The 18,341-nt window shown below is 41.1% G+C and overlaps 1 long non-coding RNA gene across 5 annotated transcripts; it reads right to left on the reverse strand.

The window, feature by feature from the left end:
- Window positions 1-869: 869 nt before the first annotated feature.
- On the reverse strand, window positions 870-18,336 carry LOC310681244. 5 transcript variants are annotated; one of them, XR_014513155.1, is made up of 4 exons: window positions 17,831-18,336; window positions 16,885-16,989; window positions 3,579-3,935; window positions 870-1,833 (listed from the first exon to the last, which is right to left on the reverse strand). It is a non-coding gene; the product is annotated as an uncharacterized lncRNA (long non-coding RNA). The 5 variants fall into 5 exon arrangements; XR_014513159.1 differs by lacking the exons at window positions 870-1,833; window positions 3,579-3,935 and adding exons at window positions 4,450-7,794; window positions 8,055-8,757 and having other exon boundaries at window positions 17,831-18,330; XR_014513156.1 differs by having other exon boundaries at window positions 870-3,930; window positions 17,831-18,333.
- Between the last annotated feature and the right edge of the window lie 5 nt (window positions 18,337-18,341).

Below are 18,341 nucleotides of genomic sequence, written 5' to 3' on the forward strand. Positions count from 1 at the left end.
AAACTCTGATCCTAATCCTCCACTGCCCTGCAGGATATCTTCTGGAAAAGAAAAGGCTAAGGAGTAAAACCCTATACAAATCTGGAGTGGAACCTCCTTCCAGCAACTCCTGCAAGGTAAAGGTAAAGGGACCCCTAACCATTAGGTCCAGTCGTGGCCGACTCTGGGGTTGTGGCGCTCATCTCGCTTTATCAGCCAAGAGAGCCGGCGTACAGCTTCCGGGTCATGTGGCCAGCAGGACTAAGCCACTTCTGGCAAACCAGAACAGTGCACGGAAACGCTGTTTACCTTCCCGCCAGAGCGGTACCTATTTATCTACTTGCACTTTGACGTGCTTTCAAACTGCTAGGTTGGCAGGAGCAGGGACCAAACAACGGGAGCTCACCCCCTTGCGGGGATTCGAACCGCCGACCTTCTGATCGGCAAGTCCTAGGCTCTGTGGTTTAACCCACAGTGCCACCCGTGTCCCATAGCAACTCCTGTAGCTGGTGCCAAACTTATTGCTCTGCTTTTTTTGGACCATATCAGCAAGGCCAAAAAGGGGGAGGTCTTGTCTGGTCACCCAGGACCTCCACACACACTGCTCAGGCTTATACCCTGGTGAGGTCACTTTGGTGCTGCTAACACAGTGGTTTGACTTCACCCCCAGGGGCAAACTCCATTGTCTCTCAAGACAGTGCCAATGCAACAATCCTTCCTGTTACTCATGTCTGTGAGTGAAACATTCAAAGCGATTGGCTTAGTGTTTAGAATTAAAACACTTGGTTAGCAGAGTTTAGATCACCATCCTTTGCAGCATTTAGTGGAAACTCTGGGAGCTAGGCTGTTTAGCATTCTTACCCTCTTAATAAAACAATCAGGCAACAGACTGTAGAATAAACATAAAAAGTATTTATGTACTTACATAAAGTACTTCACTTGATTTGAGCTGTAGCAGCAACCAAAATAAGGCAGTTAAAAACTACTTCTAAGTTACAAAATATAAAATGAGCTTCTAAAATGAAGTCCAGGCTCAGATAGAGCACAGACATATGCCTGGCCTGTCTCACATCCTGGGAAGAATGAGGAGGGAGGCTAATATATCTTTAATCCTTCCCACCATGGGAAAAGACATCACACAGACCCCTTTCTACCAATTACATTCTATGGTCTGAATCCAATTGTCTAGAAATTCGAACTTTTAATTCCTTACCCCTACAGTTATGATTTGTGGGTTCCCACTTAATTTTAATTTGATTTTAAATGTGACTCAAATTGTATTTTGAATTAATCGTTTGATTTTGTGTTTTAATGTATTATATATTTGGTGTTAGCTACCCTGAGCCCGGTCTCGGCCAGGGTATAAGTAATAATAATAATAATAATAATAATAATAATAACTAAATTTGTAGCTCTGTGGTTGTTAGACTCTAGATGCAGTTATCACCAAAAGTATGCACTGTTAGTTTTGGATGCAAATCTCCCACAAACCCCTTCTCAGACAAATAGAACAATTGCATGTACAATTTTTTATTAAGCCATCCAGAGTCCCATCATGATGTGAAGGTTCTCAAAGCTATGTACAGGTTTGGTGAGAATATCATCTGTCATCTCTTTGGTATGGCAAATAGGTCAACTCAACAAGTCCATCTTGCATCCCCTCACACACAAAGTGGTACTTCACTCCAATATGCTTGGTTGTTGTATGGAACCTCTTGATCTGTGTTAGCTTCAAACAGTTCTGGTTATCCCCCATCAGCTGAATGGGCTTCTCCTACACCAGCTGGTTGAGCTAGGCTAGCTCTTTGCATGCCTCAGTAGCAGCTACATACTCAGATTCTGTAGAAGATAAAGCTACACAATTTTGTTTATAACTGTCCCAAGAAATGGAACCATTTCCAAATAACATAACCACCTATTTACTTATAGTCTTTAGTGTCCCCAGTCCATCAGCGTCCAAGTAACCTACCAGTTCAAGATTACTGTCTGCTGGCAGCTTAAGTTTGCAGTTCTTTGTTCCCATCAGATATCTGCACAACTCTTTTGATAGCTTACTCCACTGCGTTTTACAATATCTGCTCTACTTGTTGTGGTCAATTACAGTGGTCCCTTGGTTCTCAAACTTAATCCGTTCTGGAAGTCCGTTCCAAAACCAAAGCGTTCCAAAACCAAGGAGCACTTTCCCATAGAAAGTAATGCAAAACAGATTAATCTGTTCCATACTTTTAAAAACAACCCCTAAAACAGCAACATGAATTTTACTAACGAGACCATTGATCCACAAAATGAAAGCAATAATCAATGTTCTGCACTATAAAATAAATAAGACAGTATTGTAGATGATAAAAATTAAAATAATTTTTTTTCTTACCTGCACCGATAGTAATTGTTTGGATAGGGGGCTTTTATCCATTTCTACAGTCACACAATCAATCAATCATTCAATCATAAAACGAAAAACAAGCCACAGACACAAAAATAAAAAAGGCACACAAAAAATAGCAAAAACAAAAGACCAAATATCACCTCAGAACACTACAATCAGAAACGGAAGGCTTTAATTATGATGGGGTGGGGGAGACTTAAATTTGCTGCTTAAGGGTAAAACGAGAGGGGGAAAGCCTTCATTACGATGGTTTTTTTTAAAAAAATGTGGTGCAAGGGTAAAATGAGAGGGGGGAAGCCTTATTTACGATGGGGGGGGACTTAAATTTGCAGCTTAAGGGTAAAAACGGAACGGAAAAGTCTTATTTATGATGGGGCGTACTTAATTTTGCTGCTTAAGGGCAAAACGAGAGGGGGAAAGCCTTAATTACTATGTGGGGGACTCAAATTTGCTGTGCAACAGTAAAAATGGAAGCTCAGGAGCACATTCGGCTACCTGGGCAAGTTCGAAAACTGGAACACCTTCTTCGGGTTTGCAGCATTCGGGTTCTGAGTTGTTCAGGAACTAAGATATTTGGAAACCGAGGTACCACTGTACAAAAGTTTTCCTATCACTGACCTGTACTGATTGCTGTCAGTTAAGAGTTTAGATTCATATTGGCTCTTTAGAAAATCAGAGGCCATAGGTATGGTTACAGCTTCAGCCTGCCGAGCAATTCAACAACTTGTTTTTGGCTTGGAAGATTGGATCCACCCTCTGATCCTCCTCTTTCAATTTAGATTCCTAGGTAGTAGTAGACTTTTCCTGATTCTCTGACTGACACATCCTTTGCCACTTCCTTTACTACTTAATCTCAGTCACTCTTAGTTGCAATGATCAGGTCATCCACAAATGCTAGAACATAAGGACATCGTCCATTTTTGTGTTTTGTGTACAAACACTTGTCTGTGTGACCTTGTGTGTGACCTGTGTGAGCTGTATGAACATGCTATGCAAATTCTCGTCCAATAGCAGCTAAATTAGATTTATTTGGTTTGACAAAACCATTCGGCTGCTTCATGTAAATCTCTAAAGGTGTTCTAAAGTAGTGTATCTGAATACTGGAGCAAAAGTTTCATCAGTCCTCTCCAAACTTTGGAAGGAAGTCTTTCCCCACAAGCCTTGCTTTGCAGCACTGAACTTTGCCTTCTGCACCCTGTTTTATCTGGCGTACTTCCAATTGCCTTCTTCCCAGGAGGCAGCTTGGTGAGGGTCCAGGTCTTGTTCTGGTGCAGTGCATCAAACTCCTCCTGCATAGCATCTTTCCACAGAGCAGCTTCAGCGACTGGCATCTGCTCTGTCTCTTCCCAGGTGGAAGGTTCTAGGGGCTGCACCAACCCTGCAATGCAGGAGAGTCGCAGAGGTGGAACAGTTCTGTTGAGTCTGTCAGACCTCTGGTTCTGGAACTGCATCAACATCCTCATATTCACCCTCCAGTGGTAGTATCTTGACATCACTCTCCATCTCATCCCCTCTGGTGGTGCTATTTGGAGTCTGGACTTCTGCTGCTTCTTTCTGTTCATCATCTGTGCTAGAAGGTACGAAAGTAAAAGCTAGATCTGGACTGCTACGTATTGTGAAAAGTACAAAGGGTCTTGTGTTTCTTTCACTGACTGCTGAGAATAATCTATCACAGAATAATCTATCTTTTGAGCTTTACTGTGCTCATCAAAATGAACGTCTTACGCTGACCTTTCCTGTTTTTAAGTCCATAACTTTTATCATTTTTGCCCCCAGAAGCATATCCTACCATAATTCCTTGTTCTGCCCTGGAGTCTGGGTTGTGCCTGCTCTCTTTGTGTACAAAAGCATAAGCAATACTGCCAAATATACTTATGTGTGACAAGTTAGGTATTCTTCCATGCCAAAGTTTAAAAGGTGTGTGTAACTCCCTTGATTGGCAGTCAGTTTTGGAGATACACAGCAGTGGCTACTGCATCTCCCCACATGTACTTGGGAAGGCCTGCATCAGTCAGCATGCATCTTGTCATTTCCAAAGAGACCTAAACCTTCTCTCTGCATCTGAGTTCTGTTCAGTGTTTGAATTTTTTTGAGAATAAATGTGCTTTATTGATTAAGCTCAAAAATAAACGTAACATAAAGTGTGCATTACAACTTGAGAAAAAAAGAACAGAAAAACACACAAGAAAAAACAGTAAAAACGTTTAAATAGGCCAAAATAGCAATCATCTTCTATTCTGTTATTCTGTATTTTATAGCTTTATACATGACTTCCTGTCAACACCCAATGAGTTTACCTTTTCTGCAAAACATTTGTAGATTTCATAATTCAATCAAATTTATCATACACCTTACATATTTTTCACTAATCCTTTTCTCTAATTTTACTTCAAACACAGTATTGTTTACAGAGATCATTCAAATGCTGCCATAGTTAACACACCCTGATTATTGTTCTGTAAATATTTTTTAAACATGTCCCATTTCTGAATAAAGCATTGATTTGAATTGCCTCTCTTGTCATCTGTGCCATCTCAACGTATTCTAAAAGTTTGTTTAAACACTCTGATTCGGAAGGAACCCTTTCCCCCTTCCAATTCATTGCAACCAGGGTCCTTGCAGCCGTCGTGCCATATAGAAAAAAATCCTTAAGCCCTTTTGGTATTTCTTTATCTAAGATGCCTAGAAGGAAGGCCTCCAGCTTTTTTGGAAAAGATACTTGCATCATTCTTTTCTGTTCATCATTTTCGATATTCCATAATTCTTTAATTTTTATACTGAGCCACCACATGTGGTACATATTTCCTTCTGTATCTCCACACCACCAGCATGTGCTCAGGATATTTTTATACATCCTAGATAGCTTTGACAGCATCAAATACCACCTGAACTGCATTTTCATGAGATTTTCCTTAATATTATAACGGGCCGTAAATTTCATATTCGTTTTCTACAAATTTTCCCAATCACTCATCAGAACATTATGACCAACGTCCTGGGCCCACCTAATCATCACTTATTTGATCTCCTCCTCCTTGACTTCCCAGTCAAGGAGGAGTCGGTACATTTTAGGAAGTATCTTAGTTTTATTATTTAACAATTCTGTTTCCAATTTAGAGGGTTCTTTGGCAAAGCCCTTCTTTTTATCAAGTTTAAAGGTCTCGTTTAGTTGGAAGTACTGTAGCCATCCTGAAAAAATGTTCTTTCATATCATCATACTGCTTTAACTTTAGTTGGGTGCCTTCCTCCATTAATAATGACTTATACGTGAGCCAGCCTACCTGCATATTCTTTTCTTTTCTTTACTGCATTAGCCTCCAAGGGGGAGATCCTTCAATCAGGTCTTTATATTTTATCCAAACCATATATAGCGCTTTTCTAATAATATGATTAAAAAATCCCTTGTGTGCCTTAGTCTTGTCGTAGTTAAGGTAGGCATGCCAACCAAAACAATTGTCATGCCCTTCCAAATCAACCAAGCTCATATTTTGGAGTAGACATCAATCCCTTATCCAGAATAGGCAGGCTGCCTCATAATAAAGCTCCAGGTCGGTTTGTGTAGCTCCCTTGGTTGGCAGACAGTTTTGGAGATACACAGCAGTGGCTACTGCATCTCCCCACATGTACTTGGGAAGGCCTGCATCAGTCAGCATGCATCTTGTCATTTCCAAAGAGACCTAAACCTTCTCTCTGCATCTGAGTTCTGTCCAGTGTTTGAAATTAACCAGGCGCTAGTAGCATTTTGTGACAAGCAACTGGCCTTTTGAAAAGATGGGTAAAGGAGGAAGATGATGATGATACCCCAGCCATCTGGCTGGGTTTCCCCAGCCACTCCAGGTGGCTTCCAGCTTAATATTATTAATAATATTAATAATAATTTATTGAATTTTGAAACATAATAAAACGTTAAACATTAAAAACAGAGTTTCCTTCAGATATCTTCTAAAAGTTGTGCAGTTATTTATCTCCTTGACATCTGATGAGAGGGCATTCCACAGGGAGGGCGCCACTGCTGAGAAGGCCCTCTGCCTGGTTCCCTGTACTTCTCGCAGGGAGGGAACCACCAGAAGGCCTTTGTAGGTGGACCTCAGTGTCCAAACTGAATGATGGGGGTGGAGACTATATATCCCCTTCAGGTGTACTGGGCCAGGGTTGTTTAGGACTTTAAAGGTCAGCACCAAGACTTTGAATTGTGCTCGGAAACATACTGGGAGCCTTTAGGACCAGTGTTGTATGGTTCCAGTGCCACGTTTGGTGCCTAACATCTCCATCTGGCTGGCTGCAATGCTGCACCATTCAGCTAGACTTGGGGGCATCAGGGAACAAAAAGATATGCCTGTTTTGCTGCTGCACAAATCACCAGGTCAACAGGGTAGCATGGCACCAGAAGATGCATGTCCTTTGGTGCCGCAGTGCCCTATGGATTTCCTGGCTCACGCAGCACTGAAAGAAAAATATATTTTGGTGCTGCATGAGACAGGCGATTTGCCACAGCTGGCCAGTCACTCCAGCTTGTTGGGCTTCAGCGGCTCTTCCTCCATGAGGTTGGTATTCTCCCCGGCTCTCCCTGTTGCCAAAACATCTGCCGGTGCCCGTCCAGCCATGCAGGGGGCGCTGCCTTCCTTAAGCCTGCTCAGGAGACCGCTGGCTGCCTCAGCATTGATGGAAAGGAGAGGTTCTGTGCCAAATTTCTGTATCTGCTTCATCCTTCTGGCATTAGTATGCCACATTTGCAGACTGGGGTCCTGAAAGATTGGTCTCATATACACCATTAGTTAAGTGTGCCCCCATCTCTGGTCACTTGGCACTTCCCATATTTAAACAGCCTATCAAAACCTTTTCAGTCCAAAGCAGACATACTAAGCATGACATATTTCAATTGTGGGACATGCAGGACCTGCTGCACAGTATTCTCTCTCAGTTCATTGCTTAGCTGCAATTTAAGGTTCATGAACCTGTGCCACATACCTTTATGGTTTTGTGCTCTGCAATTTGGATATTACCATGTTAATGCCTCCAAAGAAATTTTTATCATAACTCATGTGTGAAGGACACCCAGAATCAATCAACCATTTGTTTCATTTCTCATCATTAAAATTTGCGGTTAGATTCATCTGTTGTTCCCCTTATTTTGTCTTGGTTGCTTGTTTTCAGGGAATTTCTTTGACTTTTGTGCTTTATAAAATTTGGCTAGGTATCCCTCTTTGTAGAAACTGTAGCAAACAACTTTTCTGGATATGGCCTTGACTCTCTTCTGGGATTGGGACACATAAATTGTGTCACTTCCATTCCTGATTCAAGAGTGTTCGCTCCTCTTCACGTTTTCCTCTTAGGTGTCCAACTGCATCACCAAGTGGTAAGTTTGGAATGTTATAGCCATGTGAGCTATAAACATAACAAATTTGTGTCCTAGTGACCCCAGGAAATAACTACCGTATTTTTTGCTCTATAAGACTCACTTTTTCTCTCCTAAAAAGTAAGGGGAAATGTGTGTGCGTCTTATGGAGCGAATGCAGGTTGCGCAGCTATCCCAGAAGCCAGAACAGCAAGAGGGATTGCTGCTTTCACTGCGCAGCGATCCCTCTTGCTGTTCTGGCTTCTGAGATTCAGAATATTATTTTTCTTGTTTTCCTCCTCCAAAAACTAGGTGCGTCTTGTGGTCTGGTGCGTCTTATAGAGCGAAAAATACGGGTAATTTTGCATTCCTCATCCATTTTGCATTAGGAAATTTATATCTTTTCAATAATGGTTAGGAACTGTGTTTCATGATTTTTACAGTCCTCCTTGGATTCATGCCCTAAATGAATCTCTCATGATGTGAGTGCTTGCTTGTAAATCCAAATGCCTTTTCCAAGTTCTGAAGCATCTGAGCAGCTGTTTTTCTTTCCTTTGGGCATCTGTTGGATTTTCCTAGATAATAGACACTGCTAATTTATCTTGCTCCTCCCATAACTTTAAGGCTTCAGCCTCACCAGGTTTGGCTCTCTTGATACAATCTAAAATACACACTCTATCAAATCTGGTTCTCAGTCATCTCCTCCACTGCATGAAATTTCCTTCTGTTGACTTAGGTAACTTGGGGCTTTCTTCCTCAACTAAATTCTTCCTATTCATGTGCACATTTGTTTTTCCAGGCAGCCTGCTTGTCCGTTCTGTGTGAAATAGAGTTAATAGGTTGGGTAACATTGTCAGCCAGTGTTCCTGATGTTGCAGGTTTATTTTGGCACTGTTGGTGCTTATCATGCATGTCTGGTGGGGAGAAGCATTGCTAGGCAGTCATTGTGACTGGCAGTTTCCAAGGATGGAGTATGAGTTCACTGTAAATGTTGTGACATGCAAGCCTTGATTCACAAAAGGAAGGAACTCATACAGAATAGTGCCATTTAGATTGCCTGGAAGAAGGAAGGAGAAATGGTTAATGGAGCAGGCCTTTTCTTCAAGGAAGCTGTGTAGGGTCAATACTGGAACTTTAATTGGGCCTAGAAGCTAACAGTCAAAATGGGGCAACATGATCTCCCTATAACAGCTGGGTCTCGGCATTCTGCACTGGTAGAAGTGTTTAGACCATTTTAAAAGGCAACCATAACACGTTACAATAATCCAAAATAAAGTTGATCAGAGCTTAAATGAGAGCTGCTGAATCCCACTTCCAAAGGCTTTTGCAGCTGGGAAGTTCTATTAAATACCTTGATAAGAGAGACTTTTCTCACTTTTAGCAGCCCTCCAAGGGATTACTTTTCTAACTCTGTTTCGGATCATCCTCTGGAAAATCAGCCAAGGGACTCCTGACTGCATGAAGAGTACACAAGGTCAAACTAGGAAAGACCAAGAAAGTATGATACAGCTGTTACTGAATCCACACCTTCCTTTTCCCTAGACAAGGAAATGCAAATTATGAACACCTACTATAGGATGGAACCAATATTTGTGAATTTACCCTCCCCATTGTAGCCCTCCCCCACTGCCTTCAACCTTGTTCTGGAAGGTCCCTCCATTCTCTGGAGCCCATTTCTGGGAGGGGATGAAGCTGGCAAATACTTCTTCCCTCTTTTTCCATTAGTGGAAGCACCCACTGGATCACTCCATGAACAGAAGGCCATCAATGGGATGACACCCATATAAAGGAAAAATACATTATTAAGCTGTTCCCCGCCCCCGTACTATGCAATGTCTGCTTTCAGTAGACGCTTATAATTTAATGTTGAACTTAAGTAACTTTCTAAAAAAGCAGTTATAATTTTCATGCATAAGGTAGATCAGGAAGTTTATGTTTCAGTGTTGGCATAAGTCTAAAACATTGGAGTGGGAGTGCTGAGCAGCATAATTCACATACTTTTAAAAATGGTACACCTGGAACATAATCCAGCCAAAATTAAATCAGTTTTAGATTGATTTCAATAGGAACAGCTGCTTAACTGGTAACATTAGTTAGCCTAATATTGTGCCTTCATTGATGCATAGCTCTTCCCACAAGATCAGTTTAACCTAAAATTCCTTACCTTTTTATTAGATTGCACCTCATGTTAGCTGTTTGTTGGGTTATCAAGTTGCAAACATAAATTGATTCACCAACAGATTGTTACCACTTTGCCTCTGATCAGAAGGCAAGGTGAGTAGAAAGCATTGCAACTGATCAAGATTGATCAAAGATATATTTAATGATGTAATGCACAGAGGAGGAAGTGTCTCTGCAGACCTTTAATTCTGCATCTTCTAGTAACCACTGAAAATTTTCTGCACTCTGGAAGTGGGGCATTCAGGACTGAGGTCTTCGTTGTCTTTGGCAAAGCTCAAAACAATGGACAGCAGATGTTTCAATCATTTACCCACCATCCTCTGGTTGCCTAACTCTTGTGGGGAATGTTTGCAGCAGCTTTAAACAAGGTAGAAGCCCATGATGCAGTAGCGTCAACCTGAAAGCTACACTTGGGGAACTGAATAGGCTTTTGGGTTCCAGCCAGCAAGTGGAATGGGGTGGGGTGGGGAAAAACAAGGTGGCAATTGTTTCCTGCTTGGCAGGGGGTTGGACTCGATGACCCTTGTGGTCTCTTCCAACTCTATGATTCTATGATTCTAACTGGCTGGTAGCAGGAAGCTATCAGTTACTCTACACACCGTCACTCCACTTCCTGGCTGGCTAGCAGCTGCTCTCTTTTACATCAACAATGGAACAACCCAAGGGTAGACCAAACACTTCTTTTATTTCAAACTCTGTTAAGCTTTGTGTACTTGTTCAACCTGCTGAGAAGGGTATCCAAGTGGCAGATAATTATAGATATCATAAACAAATTTAACTTGAAACACTTCACATTTTACAGGACAATCCTGTCCTATGTGCGGTAATTTATTGATGCTGTTATCATATTGACTATTATTCATAGCCCTCTTAGTCTTATTGTACTAGAGCATTCCATAGAAAATGTATTATCCTACTATATAAAGGATCCATTAATCAGAAAAGTCAAATCTGTTTTTTTTTTGGAGGGGGGGAGTTTCAGGGTGGGGTTCCCCCCCCCTTTTGTAAATCAACCTTTCCTATGATAGCTCATTTCTGTCAGCAGAGAAATTAATTTTGGGGGCAGGGTGATGGTGGAATCAAACAAAATGCCATGTAACTTTCTTACTCAGAAGTAGATTAAAATATATTAAGTTTTTGTAGCTATATGTAGCTATAGGACATAATTCAAGTAGGTCAGTTTATGTAATGCTAAACCATGGTTTGGTGTTATGAGAACAAACCTTGTGCTCATGTGCTTTGATTAGTTATGCTGTAGTTTGTGGAAAACCATAGTCTGCTGTGACATTTGGGGGGGAAAGCAAGCTATGGTTTACATTCTCCCTCTAAACTATTGTTTAAGCTGGTCTGAAATTCTGGTTTGGAGGGCAAACATAAGTTTGCAGATTTGGATGAACAGTAAATTATGGTTTCTCAGCAACAAACTAGGAAATGACTAATCAGAGTGTGAAAGCACTGACTGTTTGCCTCCATTTTGTGATGTGCACCATTTGTCACCTGAAGCGGCTTTTTTCATTCATATAACTTGTTATGCACCAATTCAGCCCACTGGATCTGAATACTGAGTCAAACTAGAGATTAAACAGGAGATCCAAAATCAAGGTTTTCTAGGAGCTAAAAGCAGCCACAGGAGGAAGAACTGAACTGAGGAAGGGATCGTGCACAAGAGGTTTTAACTGCTTGCTCCCATTCCATTTGCTTCAAACAGGGGATTCCTTCTCATAATATGCCTCAGAATGCCTGTTGCTGAGAACATGAGTGGGAGTGCGCTACTGCATCTGTGCCTTGCTTGTGGACTTCCACAGGCATTTGGATAGCCAGTGTGAGAACAGAGCTGGACTGTGTAGGCTTTTGGTCTGATCTAGAAGTGCCCTTCCTATTTCTAGTATCTATCTGCATAGCAATATCATAAATATATTAAAAATTAACTATAATATTTAAAGTACAGAATATGTGACAACATAATTCATATGAAGTCACAAATTCTTTATATATTCTGCTCTCATACATCTCCGCTTCATATTATCTACAAAAAGGAGACACTCACTATTTTACTTTTCCAGGAATCTCCTGTCCTTTACATAAAGTTAATTTTACCAATTAATAGTAGTTTTAACAATTTCTAATTGTATTATGCTTGCATTTCAATATTTTGTATATAGTAGCTTGACTGCTGCTAGAGATTTAAGACTACATCTTGATTCTCACTCCCCTCCCCGACTACACAATCCTTCGTGTAATAACAGGCCAGAAGAACCTTTGGAATAAAAATCCTAGTATTGCTCTGATGATTTCAAGGATATTTCCCCCAGACTTCTTAGCTTTTATATTCTCTCCAGATGCATGAAATCTCATTACAGTACTAACAGCTGTGTTCAATCATTCCATAAATACTGTTTAACTTCCAAGGTATTAGGTGCCATTGTGATGCAAAGAAAATACTGCTTTGAGATGGTGAGACATGAAGTGTCAAACTCTCCCTCCATTGTCTTAGATTGTTTACAGCACAATCCTCTGCAGGTTTACCCAGAAGTAAGTTCCACCAGCTCCGTGGGGATTACTTCTGGGGAAGAGTGGTAAGATTGCAACTGTAGACACACTTTCCTGGAACTGAGTCTGAGAAAACAAAGTGGTATCTGCGTAGGCATGCAAAGGATTGCACTGTTCAGTGGTACCTCAGATTACATACGCTTCAGGTTACATACGCTTCAGGTTACAGACTCTGCTAACCCTGAAATAGTGCTTCAGGTTAAGAACTTTGCTTCAGGATAAGAACAGAAATTGGGCTCCGGTGGCGCGGCAGCAGCAGGAGGTCCATTAGCTAAAGTGGTGCTTCAGGTTAAGAACAGTTTCAGGTTAAGTACGGACCTCCGGAACGAATTAAGTACTTAACCTGAGGTACCCCTGTATAGGACTTAATATAGGACTTAATTCTAGTGCAATCTCTCCCAAGTAGTATCTGAGCTAGAAACTGCCTTTTTCTTTAAACTATGAAAACTGAATTTAATAAGTTCTTACTCATCTTGCTTGCCACTGTTATGAAGTGTTGGATTTGAAGATTTTGAAAGAATAAAAACAAAGAAAGATATGTTGGTCCATAAGAAAAAGCTTCAAAATCTGGAGTTGGGCAAATATACCTATTAGGAGCAATCAAAATGTCAAATATAGGGAACAAGCTTTTGAGTTCTCCATATAACCCTCAAAATGCAGGCCACCTTCAGGTGATAGAAATGTTTCCTTTGGCTTTAGATTTTTCCCCAAACAGTTACGTTTGGTATTCTCCAAGGCACAAAAAAGACCAAGGCAGTCAATTGAATTCACACACACACCAACTAGGAATGCCCTGAGAAATTTCACTAATCTTATATAACCACTTTCCTTCCCACAAAAATTCTGAGTTGTTTCTCCTGGACAAATTCTCCAAATTTATGTGGGACAAAATCACAGCTCTCATCTCAGGCAATATTAGCTTTCTCTACTTCCTCAAATCTTTTTATTGGGCAGGAACCACCAAATTTTCTTAAAATGTTGCCTTGCAAGCAATGCAGTGCAACTGTGGTAGCAACATATAAGTAAGTTCTCATCTGCTACAAACACAAGAACAGTCAATGTGGTGTATTGGCTAGCATGTTGAAATGTGGCCTGTGCGATCTGGATCCCTAGCCAATCTGGAGATCTTAGGCAAATTACTGTCCCTCAAAACAAGGTGGTTCTGAAGATAAAATGTGCTGACTTTATGTTCGTAATCTCCTTGGAGGAAGAGCAAGGTACAAATACAATGGATAGAATTATTCTAGCAACACGAAGGATCCAGGCCTCCATGTGCAGTGAAGAAATGACTCTGAAAACATTGGTATTTGAACAGCTGTTTGTAGCTTGATTATATCTAGGTTCTACATACTTCAGTAAGTGTTCCTGAACATGAACCATCTTTGGTTCCTAAGCAGCATGTGCAAACTTATTCTAAAATGGATGATGACCTCTTCATTGAGAGATTCCTTTGGCCCAGGCCCTAAGATTCTTACAAAACATCTGAAGATTAAAACCAATACAGTCTTGTTATTCAAGTTTTAACACTTTTAGCACAAGCTTCTTCTGAACTGAGAACTGTCAGAGCTCATTTGACTGATACTGCAGTATGCAAAATGCCTATTTTTTTCCAACAAAACAATATATTTGTACATCAGAGAAAAGCAATTATTCATTTCAAGGAACTGTAGGCCTGAATGAAAGCGTTTCATTGCATATAAATTTATTAAAATTTAAACATTAAATTCAACATGTTAATTAGGACTGTATGCCATGCACTGACACTGACAGTAAGAAATGGATCTCAACAACTGCTCTGCAGAGATATGTTCACTGGTATTATTTGCTCTTTGATTACTAATATATTTATAGCACTCTTAATTTAAGACTTTTCATTAAAAAAGGTCTTATATGGGCATTATGTAAATTTGCTGTATGTCTTTTACATCAGGACAAGTGCTACCAATTTAAAGGGGGATGGTAAATAAAATGCATTTATATGTATGCCAAATGGTGCATAAGACTGCACAGTTAAATCAAATAAAGAAACACAATTTCATTTTAAAATATATAGATCACAGTTGAATTTATGCAAATCCATGATCTGCAAAACTGCAGAGTAACAGAATCGGTGCAATTTACCAGAAGCAAAGGAGTCTTGATACAACAGAGAACATCATTTTCAGATTTCCCCCCCTTCCCTGCCACTTGCATATAGTCTGTTGTTTTACTGCTCCTACTTTTAAAAGTTCATTTTGCATTGATGCAACCCCAAAGCAAGGCAAGGAGAGGTGGTTGCCTCAAGAGATCTATTTCCAAGGCAGCAGACAGCAGGAGAGCAGAAGACAAACAGACTTGAGAAACTGAGTCTGTTAATCCATCAGCACGTTCCGCTGGGGAAGCTGGCTGAGCCTTAAAAGAGAAGTGAGACACTGAGACCCCCTTCATGTTCTTGGCTCGGACAAACTGTCATTTAGCTCCTCCCCTCCTAGAATAATCCCCCCAGCAAGCTTCCACCTGGTCCTTATGTAACAGTACTGTGTTGCGTTAGGTAAGAAAGAGTTGCCACTTGGATTTGCTGGTCTTCCTGTTTCATCTCGATTCCTTTTAAAATTATGTCTCTTAAGATTATAAACTGTTCTTATAAAATGTAAACTACTGTGAGTGCTTTGGCATAATGGTGGCATGAAAATACCAAAACCAATAACTGAAATGAACATCACATTCCTCTCTCTTGCAAAGATATATCAAATTGATATTTCAAGGCAAAGCAGGCTTTCCACACCAATATTGTTCTTGAAAGTAGTACTGAGCATTGATAAGCAGGTTAATACTTCTCCCTGAGAAACTAGATTGAAGTGCACTTCCACAATTTGCTTCAGCAGCATGGATAAACAGCACATCCTAGTTACTGAATATCAGCATTGATACTTAAAAGTCCAGTCTGGACTTTGGAATAAAGATAATGATATCAAACTGCGTGGTTATCTACTCTGTGCTCCTTGCTTAGACCTGAACCTTATATTTCCCTTGTAAAGCAATTAGAAGCTGCAATAAATTATATGCCAGGACAAGAAAGGCAAGCAATGTGAAAAAACAGACAAGTATAAAAAACAAAAGGGAGCTTGTGAGGAATTCTGTAGACAGTGTATCAATCAGAACATATGTAAGTTATTATTTGTAAAGAAATGCTCAAGGAATAGCTAAGTCTGTATTCTGTAGTTTGGTAGGCTCCAAGAAGAAACTCCTGCATGGGAGCAATTGATTTTTTTACTGTGGAAATCAAGGCAGAAGCAGGTCTTTTCTGTCTGAATACAAACAGGGGGTTTGGGGTTGGGTAGTACCTCTGGTGTGGGACATGTCGTGCTCCTTCTGGCTTAGTTTGTCCATCTCCGGTTCCCACCCTACACTCAGCTCTCACCTGTGGCTCCTAGGCTGTCAGCATGTGACAGCAACCATACCCCGGGAAACAGCTTCGACTGGCCAGCTGTTGGGTCTCAAAACCTCAATGAATTAGGGACTTCCCCTGCATGCGAGGATAGGCTTCAGCAGTTTGAGTGGACAAGATCAATAGTGGGTCCAATGGAGCAAAATGGCAGTTTCTGCATGTGCTGTAGAGGGAAATGAGGGGCAGATGGGGCTCATCAATCTGGGAAGGGAGCCCATCTAAGAGAAGGAAAACTCTGATCCTAATTCCCCACTGACTTGCGGCTATGCTCATTTATGAGAAAGGCTTCAGGAGTAAACCCTGAGCAAAAATCTGCACCCACTGCCTTGTGGGACACCATTGGGAGAAGAAAAGGCTAAGGAATAAACCATACACAAATCCAGAGTGGAGTCGCTAAAACAGCTGGATGGTGCCTTGTACACCGCCTCCTGGCAAGTCCTGTAGCTAAGCTGGTGCCAAATGTATTGCTCTGCTTTCCTTTGGACGACACCAGCAAGGCACAGAGGGGGTTCTTGTCACCTGGATAGCCCAGGACCTCCATACACACTAACCAGGCTTCCACCCTGGAGAGGTCACCTTGCTGCTGCTAATGCAGAAAAAAACAAGGCAGCAGGCAGCAGTTATGAATTACCAGTCCTTGCAGTCACTGTGTTTCTCCAGTAATTTAACTTCATTCCTGTCTCTCAAGACAGAGGCATTACAACAGGTGCCCCTTTCCAAAGGAAAAGCAGAAGGACCTCCAGTAGACAGTTATGATTTTCCCATGCAGAAGCAGAGAATGCTAGATTTTTTCTCCTTTCCTGCTGGACTAAACTTGATGCTGAATCTATTAGGCTAAAGTAGACATGTGGAAAATGTGAGGAATTCACTCCATTATCTTGCTGGTTTCCCAGCTTTCTTCCTGTCCTGTGGCTTTATGGTAAACCCATCTTTGTGTCCACTGGGTACATAATCTAAGTATTGTTTCTGAGTGCGGATTAAGTAAATAAAAGGATCCACTAAAAATATTAAATGCATTATTCTTACTAACATTCTCATGGTGCTGTTACTTCCCTTATCCCAAAATAAAGTTCTCTTAAACATATTTTGTTCTACTTCTGTTTCCCTCCATATCGCCATTCTTATCCCAAACTAAAATAAAACAAACACAAATATTAATCATACAGATCCCAATTTAGTTTTAGATCTCAATTATACCACAATTCAGAGAACATTATCAAGGTGCAAACAGGCTACTGCTCCTATCTGCTAGGATAGCAGATCAGCTGACCAAGGATGAATCCAAAGGATTGTCAATATGACTAAGTACTCTTATACATTGTGGTTTTTTTTATTACTGCTCCTTAGTATATAATCTCATGTGCATTTGCTCAGCCTTTATGTAGATAGCTCTCTGCAGTAGCTGTTGCCTTGTATTGTGCAACAGGATTTGGTGAAGTGGAAAGTGATTTCACACAAGAAGGGTCTATAGTTTTGAGAGATAGATGGATTGAGGACATTGTTCAACAAGCCATTTTATTGTACAATTGTATCCAATTGTTTTCTCAGAATAGACCCACCAAAATTAATGAACCAAATTTAGTCATGCCTATTAATTCCAGCGGGCCTACTTTGAGTGGAACTAACATTGGACAAAACCCTTAAAACACAGTAATAAAAAAGAACAAACCGCAGAAGTGTGCTGACAGTAGAATCCTGCTACGCAATGCAGGTTTGCAGTGATAATAAATTAGTTCAAGCCACTTCACAGCATTAGAACTGCAGAGTTGGAAGGGACCCCATTTAGTCCAAGGTGTTTGGACGCTGGGTTTGACCTCCATTTGGTTCCTCTCCTAACACGATTTTACTTTGGAGGCACTGTGGGCAAATCCTGCGACCTCCACTAAACAGCTCTGAAATACACCAAGCAAAGATTTCATGGCACAAACTGTTCACACCAAGAAGGAAGGAATGTCCCTTGAGACACACCTACCTGGGACCAAACCCCTTTCGATGCGACTTACTCGCGGGAAACAAGGCACGTGATCCGGCAGCACGCTTGCAATCCAAGGTTAAGCAATCCAATTGAAGCACTTGAAAAACAACAAGAAGAAATCCAGTTGATTTTATCCGGTAGGAAACTTACGCAGGAGCTCTGCTCTGCACTTACTACCGAGGTGGTCCAACTGGACTCGGCAGGGCTTACTTCTGAGTAACTGCACTCAGAAGCAGGCCTCAACCAGGGGCGGAGCAGGGGGGCAGTGGCCCCCATCAAGTAAATACAAATACAGTGGTACCTCGGGTTAAGTACTTAATTCGTTCCAGAGGTCCGTTCTTAACCTGAAACTGTTCTTAACCTGAAGCACCACTTCAGCTAATGGGGCCTCCCGCTGCCGGAGCACGATTTCTGTTCTCATCCTGAAGCAAAGTTCTTAACCTGAGGTAATATTTCTGGGCTAGCGGAGTCCGTAACCTGAAGCGCCTGTAACCCGAGGTACCACTGT

The sequence above is a fragment of the Podarcis tiliguerta genome (assembly GCF_965153285.1).
Source record: "Podarcis tiliguerta genome assembly, chromosome: 7".
Lineage (NCBI taxonomy): Eukaryota > Metazoa > Chordata > Lepidosauria > Squamata > Lacertidae > Podarcis > Podarcis tiliguerta.